Source organism: Mastigoproctus giganteus, chromosome 11, assembly GCF_048544385.1.
Source record: "Mastigoproctus giganteus isolate SK-2022 chromosome 11, ASM4854438v1, whole genome shotgun sequence".
Classification (NCBI taxonomy): Eukaryota; Metazoa; Arthropoda; class Arachnida; order Uropygi; family Thelyphonidae; genus Mastigoproctus; species Mastigoproctus giganteus.
In genome coordinates, this window is record NC_143585.1 from 81,530,107 (window position 1) to 81,552,288 (window position 22,182).

Below are 22,182 nucleotides of genomic sequence, written 5' to 3' on the forward strand. Positions count from 1 at the left end.
GTCTCCAGACTTGTACGCAGTACTCAAGGCGTGGCCTGACCATTGCCTTATACAGAGGGACAACACCTCCTTTTCCCTGCTAGCAAAATTCCTATATATCATTGACAAAACCCCATGACCTGCCCCGGCGCCTCCGTAGCCAGGTGGGAAAGAGCAGCAGTGCATAGCACACGCTTCTTGATTAGACCGGGGTTCGAACCCGTTACCACCAAATACGGAGGATGCGGAAAGGTCAGGGAATGACCACCGCATATCCGCGGAGCAATATGGCCTTAGTTGCTAATGCTCCAAATAACAACAACAACATGACCTGCCCTGGCAGCCTGTCTGCATTGCTCAGAAAACTTCATATCTGACTGCACAATTACTCCCAGGTCTTTTTCATTTTCTACCACCTTAAGTATAGTACCACACAGTTGGTACGTTTCTCTGGGGTTACTTCTACCCATATGTAGTACTTTGCATTTGTCAAGGTTAAACTTCAGTTGCCACTTCTTAGCCTATCTGCCCAAATTATCTAGATCCTGTTGCAGTAGCACACTGCCATTACTGTCATTAACAACCCTGCCAACCTTTGTATCATCTGCAAACTTCGACACTAAGCCTGTTATACCTTCATCAATATCATTGATAAATATACAAAACAACAGTGGACCCAAAACCGAAACCTGTGCGACTCCACTAATAACATTAGTCCACGAAGAGCAGCACCTATTGATTACCACCCTCTGTCTTCTCCCATTTAACCATCCTTTTATCCATTGTAGCAACTTACCCTTAATACCATTCTGCTCCAATTTGTACAATAGTCTTCCATGCGCAGCAGTGTCAAAAGCTTTCCTGAAATCCAAATATATGATATCAAAATTATTTTTTGCATCCAGTTATTTTGTAACCACATCATAATATCCTATCAAATTTGTCAGACAAGACTTTCCCCTTAACAAACCCATGCTGTGTCTGAATTATTGCTGCAGTCTTGTCTTGGAATAGTAGTACTACTATAGTTCAGACATTAAAACACGGAACCATGCATTTGTTGCTGGTGACAGTGATACAACTGCTTATTAGAAGTTTTTAATATTAGAGAAGGACGTTATTGGTCACAGTATTCCAATCTTTTGATAGAAAATGTGCCTCATAAAATGTCTTCTGTTTGAAACTGTTACCATTAAGTTCTGATAATGTGCCTGCTGTGGTAGGCCCAAAAAATTGAAGTAAAAGAAGAAATAATTTGGCTTCAAAGAAAAGGGATGAATGCCTACCACTGCATTAAAAAAAAAAAAAAAAATTACAATTTGGATACAATGCAATACATTTTTTTTTTTTTTTTTTTTTTGTATAAACAATTTTAAGAAATTCTTGATGTCAGCAGAAAAGCATTTCTTAAGCACAGGTGTATTTGTTTACACTAACCTTATTGAAATTGGTATAGCACTGGCAGCCTCTGACTGGATTTTTGTAATTGAGTAATTAACTGTGACGAGAAGAACTGAATAACTTTTTTTTTTTCTTTTTTTTTTGTAAATGTGCATATCCCAAAACACAGTGGCCTACCTTAGTTATGGAGCCAAATGCACATCACATTCAGATTTAACAGATTACTCATACAGAGAATTTCATTTCTTACAAGTATATTCTTGGACAACAGAGAATAAGCTTAAAACACTAAACTTACATTTGCAGAATATGAAGTCTGCAAAGAATTCCACAAAGATAATGAAGTCTGATTATGAGACTCGTGATGGATTGTTTCATTTGTTATTGATTTCTGTCCATCATGATGTACAAAAGATACATTGTTATTTTTATAATACAAAGAGGAGACAAACTCTGAGTTGATAATTTTTAAAATGTTTTAATCAGCACCAGCTAATTAAATATAGGACAAAGAGTTATGCAGTTTAAGACTCCTCTGTGACATTATAGTTGGGTCACAGTTTGTAACTTATTTGGGGAAGTCAGGGTTCCAATCCCATCAAAGGCTAGAGGAGTTCTGAAAAGGCTTTTTCAATTGGTGCTGTTGTTGGCTGATTTGCTGCCTCTTGAGTTATTCCAGATTTTTGAAATCGAAAAATATGCACATTAGCCTGTAAATTCACAAACTTGTGGTAACATAATACAAAAAAAACCATATATGACATAAAAGTAATTGATGATCCCAAAGTCCCTGCAGCTTAAACAGCCTTCTAGTGTTATATTATTCATGCCCCCCCTCTCTCTGGGATTGTACGTATTTCTTTGAACACAAAAAAAAAAAGGACTTCTCCAGAAAATCTGGATATGTTTATTTATGTAGCTCAGTTTCAAATGTGACTTTTTTTTTAACCTAACTTATAAGTTCATGAAGATCACTTTTACCCTTTCCAGTGAAGATTTATATATATATTTCAGATTGAATTTTTAACAAAATTAGACCTAAACTTACCTTGAAAGGTACTTCTAGTTGAACAGAGTAGTTTTAGAGCAAAAAAAAAAAATCTAGGGGGAGAGGATAAAAATTTACTCTCGCAGTTAGCATTAGCATAGGTTGAGGCATATGATGCAAGAAAGCAAGCTTATACAGTGTAAGCAAAAAAAAAAAAAAAAAACCTTTCCATTTCACCCATCCAATTGCTCCAAATGTTTGTATAGTTCAAACTTAAAAACAGATGGAAGGCTATTCCAGCAATCAACCACCCACTGGCTAAAGACACACTGTGAGACCGAGAATCCTTGCGTTTTGATGATCAGGCAGATCTAATTAATTATTCTATCGCTAAAACCATATCTTCGGATATCTGTGATAAAATGGCGAAAACCGCACTTCTTTGGAACCCACAGTTTAGTAAAATAAGAGAAAGGAAACTTATTTTCCAGGGAGAGAGAGTGTATGTACAGATATTGCACAATTTCTCACTCTAGTTCGCTGTCGTGGGCCTCTCAACAACATAGCAGAAGAAGAGGAGAGCTCCTCAGTTCCCACGCCCACAGGGGTACTGAAAAGGGTTTTATTGCTACAGTAGAGACAGGATGTCCATATGTTTTTGCGGGAAAATTACCAAAATAGGTAGCGTCACTTTAAAAATGGGCAATCTGGGATGACTTAGTCTCTGTGACATAGAGCAAGAAAACGAGTGTATTTAAAGCATTCTGGGAGGCACCAAAGGGCAAGTAACAGAAAAGTGGCAGAGAAGAAGGAGACAAGTAACACAGAGTTGATCAAGAAGTACCTTGACAATGTGCAAGGAGGAGTTCGCAGTCGGTATTGTTCCAGTGGGTTGCAGTAGTTGAAGCCTTAAGAAAGATCGAGAAGCTGAAACAAAAGTCTTGAGGCTCAGAGAGGACCACACCCTAGTTTCCAACAGAGAGAAGGAGGTCTCGTAACCTGCTTTGGAGTAACTGATTTAATCGGTAAGCAAACTATTCCATTCATGTGAATGAGAATGAAAATGTCGGAAATAACATTAATAGATACAACTGATTGCTTCCTTCCTGATTTTTTTAGTTCTGCAAATTGCAGCAGCAGCAGCAGCAGCAGGAGACTAGGCTCCTGCGAGGTGATCTGATTGAGGTGTATAAAGCTTTGAATGGATTGAGCACTCTGAATTCTGATGGGATTCTTCCACGTGTTCATATTACGAACCTAAGGGAGCATAAATTCAAATTGAGGAAAGACAGCTGTAGAATAGATGTGCGGAAATTTGCCTTTAGCCAGCAGGTGGTTAATTGCTAGAACAAATTTCCATCTGTCGTGGAAGTTGATAGGTTAAATAAATTAAAGGAGGAACTGGACAAACATTTAGAGGGAATGGTTGTGTGAATTTTTTTTTTTTTTTTTTTGGCTGATGCTACATAAGCTCCGAGGCCTCCATAGCCAAGTGGTCAGGAGCGGGAGTGCAGTAGCACATGCTCCTTGAGTAGACCAGGGTTCAAGCCCCTGACTGCTGAATACGGTTGATCTACCAACCTGCACTGGACCAGCGTGGAAGATTATGGTCCATTTCCCTCTACATGAATTGTTGAGGAGGCTTCCATCCTGCAGTGGATTGTGGTGGCTGCAGTTTTTTACATAAGCTCATATGCTTGCTTTCTTGCATCACATGCTACTATTACTATTACTTGAACTTCTTGTTAATTCAATCATATGCGAAATAGCTATGATTGTCTAAAGTACCTGGAGGGTTTTCATAGTAAACTAAATGTCAAAAAGGGGTAAAAAGAATGATATATGGACAGACATTAGTCCTGTAAGTATAATGAGAATATTTAATAAGAGGTGACAGGGACACCTGAGGTGTGGTCACCAAATATTCCTCTTATTTCTAAAATATGCAAAATATGACGGTGCTTTCTGAACATTATAGTTTATCCAGCTTATAGCAATTTTGTAAGTAACATGGTCAAGGAATGAATATTTCTGGAAGGTGGAATTGTACATTACTATGAAAATACTTGATTAAACTCTTGAAGTTCTGTATACATGTTTGCTTTACTTAAATGTTATGTGTTATTTCATATCTCATAATCACTGCCAATATTCTAATACACCAGAAGAAATAAGTAAGAACCAGTAAAGGGTTAAGCAGGGTTGAATAAGTCTTAGTGACTATTCAATTTAATCACAACGCAAATCAGATGCTGCAGTGTCAATGGTCTACAAACCCAGACTACCAAAGACTGTCCTAACCAGGATGAACACCTCATTCAATATAAGTACCATAGGAAAAGTAAGATGGCCGAAAGAAAAGGGGAAAAACAGAAAGCACCACTAAACATCATAAGAGGGAGACAACGAATGACAAAATACAACAAACACTTCCACACATCTATTCTACAACTCTTTCCTCAATTTGAATCTATGCCCCCTCAGGTTCATAATCTGAGCAAGCGAAAGAATCCCATCAGCCTGCTCAAACCATTCAAGGCCTTATACGCCTCAATCAGATCACCTCGCAGGTGCCTAGTCTCCAGATTCTGTAACTTGCAGAACTTAAGCCTTTCTTGGTAAAAATACCCCTTTGTTCCTCTAACCAATCTTGTTGTGCTTCTTTGTACTCATTCTAGCAACTACATACTTCCTAAAATGAGACTTCCAGACCTGTATGCAGTACTCAAGGTGTAACCTGACCATTGCCTTATACAGAGGGATAATTACCTCCTTGTCTCTGCTAGCAAAATTCCTATACAGGATGTTTCAAAAGTGATGGTCAATAATTTAAAGATGAACTGTACAGGCTACAATATGCCAAAAAAACCTAGTAAACATGGGTCCTTAAGTGAATCGTTTTCAAGATATTGTAAATTTCTAGTTGGGATCCACCACTGACTTGTTTGTTTAGGTTAGGTTATGCTCATTCTATCCCTTTCACCTCTCTCAATGCTCTGAGACGTAGCAGGCATACTAGTACTTGTCAAAGGATAGTCAACATGGAAAGAGGTTACAGCAATGAAGAGTATGCTGATATGCACTTCATTAGCATTAGTTATTATTGTTATTTTTTGATTTTTAAGAGCATTAGCAACTAAGGCCATATTGCTCTGGGAATATGCGGTGGTCATTCCCTGACTTTTTCCTCATCCTCCGTATTTGCTGGTGACGGGCTTGAACCCCGGTCTAATCAAGAAGCATGTGCTACGCACTGTTGCTCCTTCCCACCTGGCTACGGAGGCGCCATTAGCATTAGTAGAGGCATATGATGCAAGAAAGCAAGCTTATGCAGCATCAGCCAAAAAAAAACACTTCCACTTCACCCCTCTGTTCGTTCGAAATACCTGTCCATCTGAGCCTTTAATTTATTTAGGCTATCAACTTCCACAACAAGGGATGGAAGTCTGTATGGTAAAGCAAGCGGAAGTGCACTCGAGCCTGCACGTTTGTACCAAAAAGCATTTCCCAGCTGAAGGCAGCCCAACAGGTGCACAGCCATCATGGTACATCAACGCCTTAGAGAACATGAGCACTTCACACATGCAGTACAAGCAGGTAGGCCCAGAAGCATAACACCTGATGTTGAGGAAAGGGTGTTAGAAAGAATAGAACAAAATCCAGGAATTTCGACAAGGAGGGTTGCTCTGCAAGAGCGTGTACTGAGTCATAGCAGTGTATGGCAAATTTTACATAGCAAATTATTGTACCCTTACCATATCCAGCGTGTACAAGGTCTCAGCAACACAGACTACCCTCCCAGAGTAAACTTCTGCCAGTGGATGCAACAACAGTGTGTCCTGAACTCACAATTTTTAAATAACATTTTGTTCACTGACGAAGCTGGGTTTACTCATGGTGGTATTTTTAATTTTCATAGCTGTCACGTTTGGTCCAACGAAAATCCTAATGCAATTCACGAATCACGACATCAGCAACATTTCTCGTTGAATGTCTGGGCAAGACTACTAGGAGACCATCTAATTGGACCACACTTTTTACCAAACAGGCTAACAGGGGAGCTGTACCTTCAGTTCCTGAAGAATGTTCTTCCAAGACCTCCTTGATGATGATAATGTTCCACTTCAGCAACACCAGACGTCGTTTATGCATGATGGTGCACCGGCACATTTTGCTCGAGTTGTGGCTCAGTATCGAACTAGAAGGTATGGTCAATGGTGGATAGGTAGAGATGGGCCTGTAATGTGGCCTCCCAGTTCACCAGACTTAAATCCTATGAATTTTTGTATCTAGCGTCATGCAAAAAGCTTGGTGTACACTTCTGACATTAACACAGTTGAGGAATTGCAGCGTCAGGTTGAAGGAGCCTTTCAGCAAATCAGAAATGACCTGTGAATGCCTGAGAGGATTCGCAACTCAATGCAGAGAAGACTACAAAGCAAGACTACATACAGATGCAAGGACAGCATTTTGAACACCTTTTGTAACATGTAATATCTGTAAAATCCTGTGGTGTTGAAACCAAAAATTAAAAATGTATTATCTTATGTTTAATAAAACCACCCTTAGGAAAGGATTCACAGCTTTTCTCTAAACTAGAGCTCCCATAGTCAGTGGCGGATCTCTTAACAGAAAATGTGCATTAACTCGAAAACGGTTCATTTGCTGCCCGATGTTCACTGGGACGTTTGTACTTTTCATCTTTAAATTATTGACCATCATTTTTGAAACACCCTGTATATCATTGACAAGACTCCATGACCTGCTCTAGCAGCTCATCTGCACTGTTGAGAGAACTTCATATCTGACCTCACAATTACCTCCAGGTCTCTTTCATTCTCCACTTCCCTGAGTTTAGTACCACACAGTTGGTACATTCCTCTTGGGTTACTGTTACTCATATGCAGTACTTTGCATTTGTCAATGTTAAACTTCAGTTGCCACTTCTCAGCCCATCTGCCTAACTTTTTGAATGTTTGTTGATGCTATCGAGGCTGTTAGATGGGTTGGAAAACTGCTAGCTTGGGGGGGAATATGCGGACTAATAGATTAACAGTAGCTGCTGGCAGAGGTGAAAGTGATTCTTGCACTGCTTCTACTGGTATGAGCAGCAGCCTGGAAAACAAGACGCAGGGGATTTCAGCGACTGCTGGGAGTCATTGTGGTACAAGTAAACCCATGGGTTGTGTTAGGGTTGCTAAGAATTGGAGCAGGTGCATGTATACTTTTATGTACACCAATGCCAGGAGTTTGGTAAATAAATTTGATGAATTTGAGGTGTTGGTCAAAACATCAAAGGCAGATAATAATGGATATTATAAAATAATATATTTACAATGACTGACTTACTATACATTATAATACAATAAAATAAAATAAAATATAAATACTTAAAAGTGTTAAAACTGTGCAATTGTAGCTTTCGGGGGTGCCTGCCTCCTTTCTCAACAACACAGCACATTAAGCAACACATCCTTAAGTATCAGGTTCACGGCACACATGGTTGACCAGGCGCATGAGCAGTATATTCTTCGTGTGTACCAGAACCGGAAGCGGCTCGGAGGCATGGAAGGCAGACACGTTCATCTTTTGCGAGGATTGCAGCCTTGAAAAGGGGTGAAGCCGAACACCCCTATCTCTATTCATAGTATTATTTTCAGATGAACCAATCCACAAGCTCTCGAGCCATTTGCGGTCCCAGAATTTATGCACCCAGTCAAGGATGACAGCATTCTCTGGGGAAACCTGGTGTTGTTTTTCCCAAAAATGCTCGGCAATAGCGGACTTACTAAGCTCTGCGGTCTGTATAGCCCTCGTGTGTTCCCCCAGATGATCTTTGAGCTGTTGTCCTGTTTCCCCCACAATCTGGGCATTTGATCTCGTATATGACCCCACTGCTGGAATCCCTTGCAATGGAGGTCCTTAATCTCCGACACTATTGTGTGCAACCTCCAACCCCAGAAGCTGCAAACACACAGCGTGCCTGATGAGTACGGAATATCCTTGCAATACGTTCTGAAAGGCTCAGATAGTAGGGCATGTCGGCTGTGGTGACTGGAACGGACGGCACTCTATGACTAGGCTCCGCACCCCTACTATATTTATCTAAGATCCTCTGGGGGTAACTGCATTTCATAAGGTCCGCCAAGATTTGTCTGATTTCTTTTTCTCTCTCCTCAGGAGTACTGCAATGTGTCCCAACCCTATCCAGAAGTGCCTTAGCAACGCTGTTCTTATGTTGTAAAGTCTGTGCCAACTTGGGTGTACTGGCTCCTACACGTTGGTTTCCTATAGACTGTGGTCTTAAGTCTAGAGCCTTCTCTGTACACCATTACATCCAGGAATGGGAGGGCACCATCTACCTCTGAGGTAAACTTTATGAACAGAGAGAAACAATTGAGAAAACAAAGCACATCCTCTTCTCTCCCCTTCTGAACAAAAGTGAACGTGTCATCCACGTATCTCTTCCACTTCCTCATAGGGAACTCCAATCTTTCAAAGATTCTATTTTCTAATTCTTCCATAGCTAAGTTTGCAACAATGGCGCTGATAGGAGAACCCATAGCTGTGCCGTGAACCTGCTTGTACATCACCCCTTGAAATACCATAGTGGTACTTGAGAGGCACAATTCTACGCCACAGCAGATATCCTCCATATTTAAATGAGACCTAGTACTTAAAAGTGTCATCTTTCTGCAGGTCCATTTTAACACATTGGACTCCATGATTTATAGGGGATACATGTAAATAATGACACTACATCTAATGAAATCATAGTCTCATCCCCCCCCCCCCCGTATAGTTTGGCTCTTCACAAAATTAACAAATTCTTTACTATCTTTATCCAGGTACATAGACCACACGAGGGCTATACAGACCGCAGAGCTTAGTAAGTCTGCTATTGCCGAGCATTTTTGGGAAAAAAAAAACCAGGTCTCCCCAGAGAATACTGTCATCCTTGACCAGGCGCATAAATTCTGGGACCGTAAGTGGCTTGAGAGCTTGTGGATTGGTTCATCTGAAAATAATACTATGAATAGTATTAGGCTACTCTCGTTTTTTGAGAATGAGCGTAGCCTGTGCAGACGTAGCTTATTGCCGCTCCTGGAACAGAGAATTTTTTTCTGATTTATTTTCTGTTTTATTAACTTAAATTGGCATATTAACTTATTTTCTAGAGTAGCTTTATATTCCTAGTTAAGATACTTAGTTTAAAGTTTAACTTAGATAGAGATTTTGTAGGTATTACTTAGTATCGGTAAGGGTATCAAATCCACGTGTTAGAAGTTGCAGCTCCGTTGAACGAGAGGTTTTTTTTGTTTAACCATATTTAGCCGATTTATTAACCAATTGTTATATCAAACTATTTTCTGTAAGTAGCTAGTCAGGATCCTTAGTTTATTCTGAATTGAGACAGCGAGATTTGGAAGTTAATCGATACTTAAGTGTCCGTAGATTTACCGTTCGTAATTTGCCGCCATTGTTACGCGATACAAAATATCTCGAGCTAGATAGCATAAGCTTAGTATAGTATAGTACATAATAAAATATTGTCAATTAATCAGTAAATCTATTAATCTTGTTGAACTTCATTGTCAATTAAATTGTACTTTTAACTATATACATATAACAACTTAGATTACGTAACATAAATAATTAGCAAAAATAAATAATTAATACTTAACTTGATACGGAAGTTATATAAAGGGAGTTCGTAGATAACACTCGATACTGAAACATAAATATAGTGTTATAACTGTGTTGGGATACAAGTTTATTGTTTTAATTTTGTACTGAAATTGAAATTTTATTGAAATTAAATCGAAATCATGACTCAGACCAGAGCAGCAAAGCAAAAGGCTCAAGCTAATGGGAGTGCTGTGGCTCAGGGGAGAACTGAAGGGGGCAGTTGCCCACTGAATCACAGCCTTTTAAAATGCACTATTTGCTTGATGTTTGTGGAGCAGTCAGGTACAGGACATGATACTGCCGTGGGGGATGTCTTTGTATGTGTGCGATGCAAGGAGTGTAAGGAAATCAGGCGACAACTCAGCGTTGTTGTGGGCCTGTATGAGAGCTTGAAGGACAGGGTGGATGCCCTCAAAGGATTAAAAGTGAGGGGGCCCATCAAGCTCTCAGCTTCCCACACCAACGCCAGAGCTTGCACTTGGGCATCACCCAACACAGCAGCAACCCCAAGGCAGAATGCACTGGTCCCAAAGGAACTAGTAGTTGTTGGTGACTCTATTGTCAGGGAAACATGCTTTGTAAAAAGGATAGGTGGAACAGGACCAGGGTATGTCTGCCAGGGGCAAAGGTTGATTACGTTGTAGAGCGGATATCATCTTTTAAGGGCATAAAAGGTGATATAGTTGTACACATTGGCACTAATGATATTAAGAGTAGGAGACCGGCGGAATTACTTAACAAGTATAGGTCACTGTTGAAAAAAAGCCGTGAATTAGGGTTGAATTTGAAAGTGTCTGCAATTCTGCCCAGACACAATAGGAGGGAGTATATGATGAGAGCCCTGTCGATCAATTCGGCCCTGGAAAGATTGTGCAAGGCTCAAGGGGTAGAATTTTTTTCAGCCTGGTCTGTACTTGTTAACAGGAGAGACTGCTTCTACAGGGATGGGATACACTTAAATAGAAAGGGTGCAAGAATTTTTGCTGATGCTATCGAGGCAGTGTTAGGTGGGTCTGAAAACTGCTAGATTCGGGGATACAAGGACTAATAGATTATCAGTAGCCACTGGCAGAGGTGAAAGTGATTCTTGCACTGCTATTATTGGAATGAGCAGCAGCTTGGAAAATAAGATGCAGGATATTTCAGAGACTGCTGGGAGTCATTGGGGTACAAGTAAACACATGGGTTGTGTTAGGGTAGCTAAGAAAAAGAACAGGTACATGTATACTTACATGTACACCAATGCTAGGAGTTTGGTAAATAAATTTGATGAATTTGAGGTATTGCTCAAAGCGTCAAAGGCGGATATTGTTGGGATATCAGAGACGTAGTGTCACACAGATATAAGTAATGCAGAACTGGAATTTGGGGAGTACAACATCTACAGACAGGATAGGAAGAGAGGAGGGGTTATGCTATTAGTTAAGAAACACATAAAAATCCAAGGAAGTGAAGCCAGTCGACATCGCTGGACAGTGCAGTGTTGAGTCAGTTTGGTGTGACATAAGCATAGGTAAATCAAAATTGAGAGTAGGAGTGTGCTATAGGCCTAATGACTCTGATGAGTATAATAAGATACTGTACAGGGAAATAGAATGGGCCAGTAAATCAGAGAGTCTTATAATGGGGGATTTTAATTTCCCAGATATTGACTGGAATTTGTGGGTTGGTCACTCACACACTAGCAAGACTTTTGTGGATTTATTGCATGATTGTTTTCTAAATCAGCATGTTTGGGAGGGAACTAGAGGGAGCAATACTCTTGATTTGATTATCAGTAGTGATTCTTCATGCATTAAGAATCTGCAGATAAAAGGAACCACAAGGTGGCAGTGATCACAGTGTGCTGAAGTGGGATTTACTCAAGGAGGTAACTACCATCAGGGGTAAAGGGAAGGGTTATTGCTTTCGTAAAGGCGACTACGATGGTCTGAGACAGTATTTAAATTCTATAGGGTGGGACCAACTGATGATGTTACCAACAGCAAACTCAAAATGCGACACATTCAAAGAACTTATCTTGGAAGCTACTAGGCTTTACACACCAAATAAGAACTATTGTTCGAGGTTCAGGCCTAAATGGATGTCAGATGAACTAATGAGACATATGGCAGAGAAGAAAAATGCATGGGATACATATAAATTAACATGTGACACAGAAGCCTATGATAGATACAAGTTGATATGCAACCAAGTTACAAAGGAGGTTAAGCAGGCGAAGGCAGATTACAAGAAACCTTGGCAAGGGATGCAAAGAAAAACAGCAAAGAGTTCTTTACTTATGTAAACTCTAGAAGGAAGGGGATGAATCAGATTGGTCCACTTGACATCCATGGTTCAACTGTTCATGATCCTGCTCAGGTAGCTAACAAACTAAATCAATATTTTGCATCTACATTCACACATGAGGAGTTATTCAGGAAGGGGAATGCCATAGATGAAGTAAACACTGGCAGTGAGCTAGATGATCTTGTAATAATTGAGAGTAAAATGGAGGAGAAATAGTTGAAGATAAATACAAGAAAGGAACCTGGGGTGGATGGGATCTATCCAGTTATATTAAAGGAGGCAGCAAAGGAAGTAAGCAATCCTTTAGCCATAATTATGACAGCTTCCTTGGACTCAGTGGAGGTACCCACAGACTGGAGATGTGCAAATGTAACCCCAATTCACAAAGGAGGATCAAAGGCTGACACAAGTAATTATAGACCTGTGAGTTTAACTTCTGTTCCAGGAAAATTAATGAAAGCACTGGTTAAAGAAGCACTGCAGGATCATCTTGACAAGAATTCAGTTATAGCTCAGACACAGCATGGTTTTGTTAAGGGAAGGTCTTGCCTGACCAATTTGATTGGATACTATGATGTAGCTCAGAAAAATCACCTGAGGGGGCATAAATTCAAATTGAGGAAAGACAGATGTAGGATAGACGTGTGGAAATTTGCCTTTAGCCAGCGGGTGGTTGGTTGGGGGAACAGACTTCCATCCCTTGTGGTGGAGGTTGATAGCCTAAATAAGTTTAAGGCTCAGCTGAACAGGTATTTTGAACGTACAGAGGGGTGAAGTGGAAGTGGGTGTTTTTTTTTTTTTTTTTTTTTTTGGCTGATGCTGCATAAGCTTGCTTTCTTGCATCAAATGCCTCTACTAATGCTAATGCTAATGTAGTCACAAAAGAATTGGGTGCAGGGAATAACTTTGATATTATATATTTGGATCTTAGAAAGGCTTTTGATACTGTTGCACATGGAAGACTGCTGCACAAATTGGAGCAGTGTGGCATTGGTGGCAAATTGTTGCTATGAATAAAGGGATGGTTGTGGGGCAGAAGACAGAGAGTGGTAATTAATGGACACTGCTCATCGTGGACTAATGTTATTAGTGGAGTCAGTCAGGGTTCAGTGTTGGGTCCATTGTTGTTTTCTGTATTTATAAATAATATTGATGATGGTATATCAAGCTTAATGTCCAAGTTTGCAGACGATACAAAGGTTGGCAGGGTTGTTAAGGACGCTACTGAAGCTATGCTGCTGCAACAGGATCTGGAAAGTTTGAGCAGATGGGCTGAGAGGTGGCAAATGAAGTTTAACATTGACAAATGTAAATACATTTGTCAGTGTTATGAGAAACAGCAACCCCAGAGCAACGTATCAACTCTGTGGTACTACACTGACTGTGGTAGAGAATGAAAAGGTCCTGGGGGTAATTGTGCAGGCAGATATGAAGTTCTCTGAGCAGTGCAGATGGGCTGCAAGAGTAGCTCATGGTGTCTTATCAATGATATACAGGAATTTTTCTAGCAGGGATAGGGAGGTGATTATTCCCTTGTATAAGGCAATGGTCAGGCCGCACCTTGAGTACTGTATACAGGTCTGGAGGCCTCATCTCAAGAAGGATGTAGAGCTGCTGGAACGAGTACAGAGAAGGGCAACAAGATTAGTGAATGGAACAAAGGGTTGCTCTTACGAAGAAAGCTTAAATTTTGCAAATTACAGTCTGGAGACTAGGCATCGGCGAGGTGATCTGATAGAGGTGTATAAGGCTTTGAATGGCTTGAGCATGCTCAATGCCGATTGGATTCTTCCTCTTGCTCAGAATAATCACCTGAGAGGGCATAAATTGAAATTGAGGAAAGACAGATGTAGGATAGATGTGTGGAAATTTGCCTTTAGCCAGCGGGTAGTTGGTTGGTGGAACAGACTCCCATCCGTTGTTGTGGAAGTTGATAGCCTAAATAAATTTAAGGCTCAGCTGGACAGGTATTTTGAACGAACGGAGGGGTGAAGTGGAAGGGTGTTTTTTTTTTTTTTTTTTTTGGCTGATGCTGCATAAGCTTGCTTTCTTGCATCATATGCTTCTAACTAATGCGCTAATAGAGATAGGGGTGTTCGGCTTCACCCCCTTTTCGAGGCTGTAATCCTCGCAAAAGATGAGCGTTTCTGCCTTCCACGCCCCCGAGCCACTTCCGGTTCTGGTTCACACGAAGAAAATACTGCTCATGCGCCTGGTCAACCACGTGTGACGTGAACCTGATACTTAAGGATGTGTTGTTGAGAAAGGAGGCAGGCGCCCCCGAAAGCTACAATTTCACAGTTTTAAAGCTTTTAAGTATTTATATTTTATTGTATTTTAACTTTTTTATATTTTTTATTTTTATTTTATTTTCTTGTATTTTATTATAATGTATAGTAAGTCAGTCATTGTAAATAGATTATTTTATAATATCCATTATTTTTGTAAATATTAAACTATATTAATATAAACGGTTGGTGTATTAATTTAATATTGTGAACATGAACTTTCCCAACCTTAGAGGCCTTTTTGAAAAAAAAAAAAAAAAAGCAGATAATGTAGGGATAACGGAGACGTGGTGTCACACGGATATAAGGAATGCAGAACTGAAATTTGGGGGAGTACAATGTGTACAGGAAGGGAGGAGGGTTTATGCAATTAGTGAAGAAACATAAAATCCAAGGAAGTACAGCCAGTGAACATGGACTGACAGTGCAGTGTTGAGTCAGTTTGGTATGACATAAGCACTGGGAAATCAAAATTGAGAATAGGAGTGTGTTATAGGCCTAATGACTCTGATGAGTATAATAAACAACTGTACAGGGAAATAGAGTGGGTCAGTAAACTAGAGTATCTTATCATGGGGATTTTAATTTCCCAGATATTGACGGGAATTTGTGGTTTGGTCGCTCAGACACACTAGAAAGGCTTTTGTGGATTTATTGAATGATTATTTTCTACAACAGAATGTGCAGGAGGCTACTAGAGGGAGTAATACTCTTGATCTGATTATCAGTAGTTATTCTTCATGCATTAAGAATCTGCAGATAAAGGAACCACTAGGTGGCAGTGATCACAGTGTGCTGAATTGGGATTTACTCAAAGAGGTAACTACCATCAGGGGTGAAGGGAAGGATTTTTGCTTTCGTAAAGGCGACTACAGTGGTCTGAGACAGTATTTAAATTCTATATGGTGGAACCAACTAATGATGTTACCAACAGCAAATTCAAAATGGGAAGCATTCCAAGAATTAATCTTGGAAGCTACTAGGCTTTTCATACCAACTAAGACATATTGTTCAAGATTTAGGCCTAAATGGATGTTAGATGAACTAATGAGGCATAAAATTTTAATTTATGGGTAGTTTGTGTCTTCATGTCATCTGCTAAGAGTTTAAAATCGGCGATATACCGTTATAAGACCAACAGTAAAAAATCTTCTGTATGCAAGTCCGTAAGAGTAGAGCGGATTCTTTGTTTGTTTAAAATATGAAAAGGCCGTTTCACATAGATATGTGGAACCAAAACAGGAATTTATAAGTTCTCTGCATTTTTTTATATTTGGGTACTTTTCTCAGCAAACATTCTCAAAAGTCTTCTTCTGATGATCTGGCTTTTAGGAAGATATCGTTTTGCAATGTAATATAATTTCATTTTCAACTAATATTTTCTCCATTTGTCTCAACAATTTGTTTCATATCTAAGTCAACATTAAATGGATAAGAAATATATTGACAATGTCTTCAATTGTTTTAAAATCACTGAATCCGGTTTCAAAATCATCCACAACTTTCTCAATTTCGGAAACATTTCTCAATATTAAATTCAAAAACAGGATATTTTTGCAAATGATCTTGCATATTTGCATAATGATCGGATTTTTTTCCTTTTGAGATCCTTAGCCATTGCCAAAAATTTATATTTATATGCAAAAATACTACTAATTAGTGCGTTGAAGTGCCTTTCTAAATTTCCTTTTTTTGGGTATAGCCACAGAAGCATTGCAAATCAAACAACAGCATTTTTCTTTTATCATTACAAAACACAGTATTCTAGTTTCCACTCTTGATGAAAATGATACATTTTGCTCTTTTTTGTAGTATTCATTTTAAATCAAAGGTTATTAAATTAATGTATAAGTACTGTCCAGTTATTAATATTAAGTAAGCTAAATAAGAATTCAACACATACACTGTGCTCTCCACCACATAACTGCATGAATTTTCATTAGACAAGCCTAGTGGCTGCACGACAAAAAGAGTAGTTGCATAGTTCAAGGATTTGTAATTAGCATATGCAGTGGAGCACATAATAATAATATTTAGATTTTGACTAATCCATTTTTCATATATATTTAAAATTCATCGTGATTGACCGAAATTAAAGTGGCGATCAACTGATAGATTACAATCGACTTGTTGGCCACCCGTGTCATATATCATTATAAACATAAAACAAAGAAACAATTTTAGATCTGTTTTTGTGTATAAATATTCGCTTTCATTTGATTACTTATTTTTTTATTTGTTATATCTTAAAAGATATTGAAACATGACAGTGAAACTTGTAGCATTGAACGGCAGTATAACATAAAATATGCACTCTTTCAGAAAATTATGTTATTAAAAACTACAATCTTGTCAATTATGCAGTAGAGTACCATTCAAATTTTATAATGCACCAAAAAAAAGGAAATAACCGGTTGTTGAATTGTTATAAATTTGCTCAAATAACCGGTTTGACATTCCTAGATATGAAGTTTTCTGAGCAGTGCAGACAGTTTGCCAGAGCAGGTCATGGGGTCTTGTCAGTGATATTTACTGGAATTTTGCTAGCATGGATAAGGAAGTGATTATCCCCCTTGTATAAGGCAATGGTCAGGCCACACCTTGAGTACTGCGTATAAGTATGGAGGCTTCATTTTAGGAAAGATGTACAATTCCTAGAATGAGTACAAAGGACAACAATACTGCTGAGGAGAACAAAGGGGTGCTCTTACCAAGAATGGCTTAAGTTTTGCAAATTGCAGTGTCTGGAGACTAGGCACCTGCGAGGTGATTTTATTGAGGTGTATAAGGTTTGAATGGCAAGAGGAAGAATCCTTTGAATGGGTTGAGCAAGCTCAACCCATTCAAAGGATTCTTCCTCTTGCTCAGATTACAAACCTGAGGGAGCATAAACTCAAATTGAGGAAAGACAGTCGTAGAATAGATGTGCAGAAATTTCCCTTTATCCAGCAGATAGTTGATTGCTGGAACAGACTTCCATCTGTCGTTGTGGACATTGATAGCTTAAACCAATTCAAGGAGGAAGTGGATAAATGTTTGTTGGAGCGAATGGATGGGTGAAATTGGATTTTTTTTTTTTTTTGGTTGATGCTGTATAAGCTTACTTTCTTGCATCTGCTAATGCTAATTAAATGTTAATTATAAAATTGTAAAACAGCAAAACATTTTTATGTTAAAATTTGGCTTAAAATGTGACTGTGTAAAATGGTCTTTAAATAGTACAAAACATATGCACCAGTACAAAATGTTTGTTTACGTACTACATGGAAACATACCAATTACTCAGATGCACAAAGTAATTAATGTGATTCATGATTCTTGGCATGAAACTTTTTGTTGCGAGTAACCAGAGTTGCAAAGTACATACTATCAGCACCACCCTCTTCAGTTTCAAGTACCATGGCAACTGCATCATTGCTTACGGAATAGCTTTGTTAAACTGATATAGGAGACTACAAATCTGTGTGTTTTTCTAGAATTAAATTATGGGATTCATTAGAATTCTGTAGGTGTTGTTTGCAGATATGCTGAAAAATTTTCATCACAACAGATACCAAATCATAAAACATTTGCTGCTGTGGAGAGATTATCTTTATTGCTGCTAAGTATGGGCAGGAAATGACTTAGAGGAACAGGTACACTGAAACCATTTTGATTAAAATGCCAGTAGCGGAAGATTTCACTGAACTGAAAATGTTGAAGAGCAAATACTCTGTGCTGTTCAAGTATCTCCTACCATAAGTACCAGAATGTTGTCAGGTCACGTAAATGTTTCTTCTGCCATCATAGTGGGAGAATGGTGAACAGTTACGGAGTTACATGAACAGTTATTGTATACATTTCACAGTACACCTGTACAAGAATTGCTGTCATAAGATATGAATAAACAAAAACTTTTGTTGGTTGCTAATTTTACAATATATGTCATCTTCAATGTCTTAGCCATGTTCTGGTTATACATAAATCATGTTTTACAATAAATGAAATTCTAAACTATTGAAACACTCATACCTGGGCTACAGAAAACCCAAACACTGTATATGATTGCCTTATCTTTTCGTTCTCTTGGTTGGAACAAACTTCCATCTGACATTGTGGAAGTTGATAGTTTAAATAAACTCAAGGAGGAACTGGACAAACTTTTAGAGGGAATGGTTGTATGAATTTTTTTTTTTTTTTTTTTGGCTGATGCTACTTAAGCTCATATGCCTCTATTACTATTACATCCTGAAATCTCCTTCTTTGAGGGCAGTTTTCACCTTGAGGTGGTGTTATTGGGGACAGTTTTATTGGTCCTCTTGTTTATATCAAGAAGGCTTTCAGCAACTGCGTACGAGGTGTAGCAGTAAAGTTCCCGGAATGGTGCAATGTAAAAGAACACAAAGTTAAGGAGCTCAAAAATGGTTTTATTTTTATTCAAAGTAATCACCACCTGATTGAATGCACTTATTATACCATTCTAAAAGTTTCTGACAAGAGTCAGCGAAGGCATCCAATAATGTTCAGTTTAGTGGTTACATTTTTCTTTATGTAATCAACATAAAAAAGGAAAGCTTTTGACACCATTGCACATGGAAGATTGCTGTACAAATTGGAGCAGAATGGTATTAAGGATAAGTTGCTACAATGGATAAAAGGGTGGTTGAGTGGGAGAAGACAGAGTGGTAATCAATGGATGCTGCTCTTCGCAGACTAATGATATTAGCAGAGTCCCCCACTGCTAATATCATTAGTCTGTGGCTGTGGTATTCAGCCCAGTGTTGTTTTGTATATTTATCAATGATATTGATGAAGGTATATCAGGCTTAATGTCGAAGTTTTCAGATGATATAAAGGTTGGCAGGGTTGTTAATGACAATGTACTACTGCAACAAGGTCTAGAAAATTTGGGCAGATGGGCTGAGAAGTGGCAACTGAAGTTTAACGTTGACAAATGTAAAGTACTGCATATGGAAAGCAGTAACCTCGGAGTAATGTATCAACTGTGTGGTACTATTACACTTAGGGTTGTAGAAAATGAAAAAGACCTGGGAGTAATTGTGCAGTCAGATATGAAGTTTTCTGAGTAATGCAGACAGGCTGCAAGAGCAGGTCATGGGGTTTCGACAATGATATACAGGAATTTTGCTAGCAGGGAAAAGGAGGTGATTATCCCTTTGTATAAGGCAATGGTCAGGCCACGCCTTGAGTACTGCGAACAGGTCTGGAGGCCTCATTTTAGGAAGGATGTAGATTTGCTTATGTGTGTACAGAGAAGGGCAACAAGATTGGTGAGGGGAATGAAGGGATCCTCTTACCAAGAGAGGCTTAAGTTCTGCAAATTGCAGCAGCTGGACACTAGGCACATGCGAGGTGATCTGATTGAGGTGTATAAGTCATGATGACCATCTTGGCTCATCGCGAAATCCTCATGTTCATCTTTGAACCACTTATACAATTCAAATACACTTGGTTGGAACAAACTTCCATCTGTCATTGTGGAAGTTGATAGTTTAAATAAACTCAAGGAGGAACTGGACAAACTTTTAGATGGAATGGTTGTGTGAAATTTTTTTTTTTTTTTTTGGCTGGTGCTACTTAAGCTCATATGCCTCTATTACTATTACATCCTGAAATCTCCTTCTTTGAGGGCAGTTTTCACCTTGGGAAAGAGAAAGAAGTCCACTGGTGCTAGATCAGGATAGTAGGTGGGTGTATAGATCAATACATGGTATTGATCTATACAGTGCCATGTTTTGTCAAAAATGTCTTCACAACAAGCACAGAATTGGCAGGGGAATTGTGGAACAAGATTTCTCTCAATATTGAGGCCTCACTCAGGCAGTGCACTTCAGTCTTTGAAGTACTTGTACATTGGAATCCAGCATTGACTCTTTCTCCCCTCCAAGTACAAATTCCTTGTGAATCACACCATTTGTAAAAAAAAATTGATTAGCATTGTCTTTATTCTGGACTTCTATAAAAACAATTTTTTGGGCCTTGGTGATGATTTTTCATACTGAAACACCCAACACTCATCTCCAGTGACAATACCTTGACAAGTCTGGATGAAATATTTGCATGATGACACTCTTTGCTTCTTCTCATCCTTGATTCTGTGTGGCATAAATTTTACACAGATCTTCCCTTTCCCTAAATCTTCATGCAGAATTTGATATCATCTCCTTATTCAGATCCAACTCATCAGCCATTATTCTGAAGGTCAAACGACTCTTTCTTGCCACAATTTCCCAAACTTTTGCAACTCTGTCCTCATTATTAAAGGTAGATGGATGCTCACCTCTTGGGTCATTGTGACATCTTCATGTTCATCTTTGAACCACTTATACCATTCAAATACACTTAGTATGACTTAATGTTTCATCACTATAAAAAGCTTTTAACATTTCCTATGTTTCTGTTGCAGATTTTTCCAGTTTAAATTAAAATTTGGTATTCATGCATTGCATTGTTCCATTGCAAAATTGTGACACAGAACTTTAATGCTACTAATGAAACTGTTGTTACTTGCAACCTATTAGCCTACTGGACAATCTCTGGGCCACCATCTGTTGGAGGAAGTTTGAACTACATCATTCCACTTCTGTTGATTTTCAAACGTATCAAGTATGACCATGATAGAGCCAATCTGGGAACTTTATTGCCACACCTTGTACCTACATTTTCTGCAACACAGTTTGTAGGAAGACACCCCTTAAAAATCAGTGGAGGTGGTAATTTTTACACACAACAGTGCATTAGCCTACTTTTCTCTCAAAGTTTTTAAGTATAAAGTACAATAACTGATGGATTGTTTGAAATAGTCCTGTACATTGGCCATCTTGATTTCCTAATCTCATACCCTCAGATTATTTTGTGGTTTGGGTTACGTGAAATCTGTGATTTATTCTGCACGTATTACTATGTAAGATGAACTGAGAAATTGCATTTTGAAACCATTAAGAATAACCCTGAAATGGTGAGACATGCTTGGGAATAGCAGATTCGTCGTTCTGAATAAACATTCATTGAACAAAATGGAGGGGCTTTGAACAGCTGCTGCTTTAGATGTTTACATTTTAGAAGTTTATTTAGTTTTCTTTATGAATACTGTTTAATATCTAAGAAATAAAGACTTTTGAGACATGTTTATTGGAATTTTTTTTTTTTTTTTTTTTTTAGCTTTAGAATATGCTCCTACATTTGTTCCATGCAATTTTGAAACACTCTGTATAACATATCTCCAGCATGATATATAACAGATTATCTCCAAAGTCATACTTGTAATTTTAATGCTTATTAACAGTGTTGAGTATGAGAAGAATTCAGCCAATTGAAAACAACAAAAATTTAATTTGGATCTTTTCTCTCTGATGAAACTTTAGAAATGCTGCTCTTTACGGCCAGTTCTAGGCAACAGCACAATTGTTATAAACAAATTTTTATGAAAATTTCCTTTAGGAAATATGATATAGAGTCCAAGACAAAAATTCACATCTAGAAAAATTCTGGATAAACTAATGTGTGAAAGCATACTATACTGATAAACAGTTTTATGACTGTATCTTA

General features: G+C 38.5%; 1 protein-coding gene across 3 annotated transcripts in view; it reads left to right on the top strand.

Annotated features, from left to right (window-relative positions):
* The window catches only part of LOC150078191 (voltage-dependent calcium channel subunit alpha-2/delta-2-like), a 663,667-nt gene that overhangs the window by 408,283 nt on the left and 233,202 nt on the right, over positions 1–22,182 (top strand). The gene's annotated exons all lie outside the window — the stretch shown is intronic.